General features: G+C 34.5%; 1 non-coding gene across 1 annotated transcript; it reads right to left on the bottom strand.

Annotated features, from left to right (window-relative positions):
- Nucleotides 1-3,761: 3,761 nt before the first annotated feature.
- LOC121100001 lies at nt 3,762-3,866 on the bottom strand. Its single transcript, XR_005831734.1, has one exon. It is a non-coding gene; the product is annotated as a U6 spliceosomal RNA (small nuclear RNA).
- Between the last annotated feature and the right edge of the window lie 583 nt (nt 3,867-4,449).

Below are 4,449 nucleotides of genomic sequence, written 5' to 3' on the forward strand. Positions count from 1 at the left end.
TATATCTTTTTATATCCTTTTAATACCAACCTCACTATACCATTATTATTGGAGTGAATTACTGGTTGGCAGCATAAAGTTGGGTTATTTTTTTTATCCCCTCTGAATTTAGAATATATACATTTAATGTAATTATTGACCTGTTAGGGTTTACGTCTGCTGTCTTAATTTTTGTTTTCTGTTTTTTCTGTTTTTCATGTCTGTGTTCTTTTTATTTTTTTCCTTGTGGGTTACTTAGTTTTTACAATTTTAATTTATCTATAGTGTTTTTATTATTTATTATTGAAGTACAGTTGACATGCAATGTTATAATAGTTACGCTAATTCCATACATTACTGAATGCTCACCACAATGAGTGTACTCACCATCTGTCACCATACCACACTACTACAATATTATTGACTATATTCCCTATGCCGTACTTTCATCTCCATGACTTATTTATTTTAGAACTGGAAGTTTGTACCTCTTAATCTCCTTCACTTATTTCACCCATCCCCCCACCCAGCTTTCCTTTGGCAACCACCAGTTTATTCTCAGTATTTGAGTCTGTTTGTTTATTTGTTTTGTTGTTTTTCAGATTCCACTTATAGTGAAATCATATGGTATTTGTCGTTGTCTGACTTATTTCACTTAGCATAATGCCCTCTAGGTCCATTCATGTTGTCACAAATGGCAAGATCATTCATTTCTACGGCTGAGTAGTATTCCTGTGTGTGTGTGTGTGTGTGTGTGTGTGTGTGTGTGTGTGTGTATTACTTCTTTTTTATCCATTCACCTACTGATGGACACTTGGGTTGGTTTTATATCTTGGCTATTGTAAATTATGCTGCAATAAACATAGAGCTGCATATATCTTTTGAATTAATGTTTTCATTTTCTTTGGCTAAATGCCCAGGAGTAGAAGTACTGGATCATATGATAGTTGTTTTATTAATTTTTTGAGGGAGCCTCATACTGTTTTGCATAGTAGGTGCAATTAACTTGTATTCCCACCAACAGTGCACGAGAGTTCCCTTTTTCTTCACATCTATAGTATTTTTAAGTATATATTTTGGATAGATATTTTTGTGGTATCTCTATGTATTAAATTATATATACGTAACTAATCAGAACCTACAGTTGTCCACACTTTACCAGATTGAGTGAAGTACAGAAACCTTCTCTCTTTAAGTTCTTTTACCTTCCCAAATTTGTATTATAATTGTTCTATGTATTTCCTTTACACACATTTAGGACCACATACAACAGTGTTATAATTTTGGCTCAACTTTCAAACATAGTTTAGAACATTCAGAAGGAGAAGGAAAATGTATTGTATTTACACATGTTTTGATTTTTTTAAAGATTTTATTTATTTATTTGAGAGAGAGAGAGCATACGGGGGGTGGGGAATGGAGGGGCAGAGGGAGAGGGAGAAACAGACTCCCCACTGAGTAGGGAGCCTGATGTGGGGCTCCATCCCAGGACTTTGAGATCATGACCTGAGCCAAAGGCAGATGTTTAACTGACTGAACCACCCAGGTGCCCCTATGGGGATTTGTGGGTTGTTTTTTTTTTAATTATTTATTCTTTTCTTTGATTGTTTGCTTCTTCCCACTCTAATCTTGTAGGAACCCTTCTTTCAACATTTTCATTCTGTTCAGAAAACTCCTTTTAGCCATTTCTTTCAGGTGGGCTATTGGTAACAAATTTTCTTAGTTTTCCTTTGTTTGAGAATGTCTTGATTTCCCTTTAATTCTGAAGGATATTTTCTCTGCATGTATAATTTTGGGTTTTTTATTTCAGCACTTGAAAAATATTGTGCTACTTCCTCCCTAGTTTGTAATGACAAATATGCTGTCATTTGAATTGTTTTCTCTTATAGGTAAGGTATAATTGCTCCCTTGCTGCTTTCAATATTTTTTGTTTGTCTTTACTCTTCAGAAATTTGACTATATTGCATTTTAAAATAAATTTCTTTGGGTTTATCCTGTTTGGAATTCTCTAAGCTATTTGAATCTTGTTTTTTGCCAAATTTGGGAAAATTTCAGTCATTATTTATTCAAATGCTTTTTCAGTCTCATTCTCTTTCTTTTTTTCTTTTAGGCTCCCATGATATGAGTATTCGATCATTTGTTATAATCTTGTATATCTCTGAGGCTCTGTTCATTTTTTTTTTCAGTCTATTTTTTCTCTATTGTTCTAACTGCGTAATTACTATTATTTTACCTTCAAGTTTACTGATTCTTTTCTCTGTTCCCTCCATTCTGCTGTGAGCCCAACCATCAATTGATTTTATTATTTGGGATATTATATTTTTTTCCAATAATTTCTTTTTGGTTCTTCTTTGTATCTTTTATATCTCTGCTGAGACTTTTCCTGTTTTTCATTTGTTTCAAGCATATTTATAATTATTTATTGAAGCATTGTTATGATGATTGCTTTAAAATTTTTATAAGGTAATTTGAACATCTCCGTCATCTCAGTTTTGCTTCTATTGTTGTCTCTTTTCATTCAGGTTGACATTTTACTGGTTCTTGTTATGACAAGTGATTTCCAACTAAAACCTGGAAGTTTTTGGTTTGGTACTTTGGCCTGTCACTAGACCTTTGTTGATACTACTGTGGCTGGGAGGGTAGGAATGACTCATTACTATTCCCCATATGGCCTCCACTGAGGTCAGGGGTGTTGGTCTCCTTACCATTGGGCAGTGGTAAAAGTCATGACTCTCCACTAGGCTGCCTCTGATTCCACCCTTGGACAGGGGCAAGGGTACCTCCTTTCTGTCACTGGAGAGTGGAAGCCCAGACTCCCACATGGTCTCTGCAGTGTGCCCTGCATTGCTCAGAGTAACGAAAGTCAGACTCAGCCTTCTCTGACAGCTCTCTGTTGGGTGTTAGGTTAAAGTCCAGGCTCTCCACTGGCCTTTGCTAGTGTGAGTGTAGTAGGACCACAGTTTTTCTGTGCTGTTTGGCTAGGGTTGTGTGGTTTTTGTCTAAAAGTTCTCTGTCTTGCTAGACAGTCCCTTTGCTGGTCTTTGATTAATTTCAAACTCCCCGAAAAAGTAGGCATTTATTGGGAGTTTGAAAAATCTGTGCTTGCTTATGCCTTTGTTAGTTATCCTCTTCTTCTACAAGTCTGGGATATATGAGGCAAAAATAGAACCCAAGAGATATAGCACTGTTTTCCCATGGGTCCTTCAGTCAGTAGCTCACCTTGTGTTTTCTCCTCACTGTTCAGTCTTCTGATGTTTGTTTTATATACAATGTCCAGGAGCTTTAGTTGTACTTAGCAGATAAACAGCTGGAGAATAGAGAAACATTATTTGTTTCATCTTCCCAGAAGTGGAGCACCTGACCTGTGTGTATAGTTTTCAAGCTAATGATGGTTTTTACATTTTAAAGTGTTCTAAAAATTCAGAACAAAATATAACAGATAACAATAACAACAAAAAACAAAGAATATGTGTCAGAGACCATATGCGGTTCACAGAGCATAAAATATTTACTGTTTGATTCATTACAGAAAAATTTTATTGACCCTTTTTAGACATAAGTTAACTTTTAGAGCAGAATTAGTATTATGACATTTCACTTAAGTCATTGGCAGTGCTTTCATTTCTTTATATAGAGCCAGGCTTTTGTATTGTATTTCTTCTATCTGAAGAACTTCCTTCTACATTTCTTTTAGAGCAGGTACACTGGAAATGGATTTTTTCATTTTGCTTGATGAACGTATTTTTATTTCTCCTTAATTTTATTTTATTTATTTATTTTTTTAAAATATGGAACATGTCACAGATTTGCTTGCCATCCTCATGCAGGGGCTATGCTAATCTTCTCTGTGTCTTTCCAATTTTAGTGTATGTATTGCTGAAACAGACACTCTTCTTAACTTTAAAAAGGTGTTTTATTGAACATGTAATTGATTGTTTTGTTCCTTTCATCCCTTTAAATATGTCACTGTATTGTCTTCAGGCTTGTCTAATTTCTGATGAAAGTCTTCTGTAATTCTTATATTTGTTTCTCTCTATATAGTGTCTTCCCCTTCCCTGTGGCTGCCTTCAAGATTTTATCTTTATCTTTGGTTTTCAAGAGTTTAAATATAATATGTTTATGTATTTTTTAAGGAGTGGGTGTATTTATTCTGTTTGGTACTCTTTGAGGGTTTGGGTCTGTGTTTTGGTGTCTGTCATTAATTTTTGGCCATTATCTGTTCAAATATGTTTTTCTGCCCTGTTCCTCTTCTTTCCTTCTGGGATTTCACATGCATGTATATTAGACTGCTTTATATTATCTGACAGCTTTTGGGTGCTCTGTTTTTTTTCCCCCCCCGCTAATTTTTCTTTTTGTGTTTTAGTTTACAGAACTTATATTGAACTATCTTTCAGCTTACTGATTATTTCCTCAACTGTATTGATTCTATTTTTGAGGCCATTAAAGCATTTTCTTTTAAAAAATTATTAT

This window comes from Ursus maritimus, unplaced genomic scaffold, assembly GCF_017311325.1.
Source record: "Ursus maritimus isolate PB19 unplaced genomic scaffold, ASM1731132v1 scaffold_1, whole genome shotgun sequence".
NCBI lineage: Eukaryota > Metazoa > Chordata > Mammalia > Carnivora > Ursidae > Ursus > Ursus maritimus.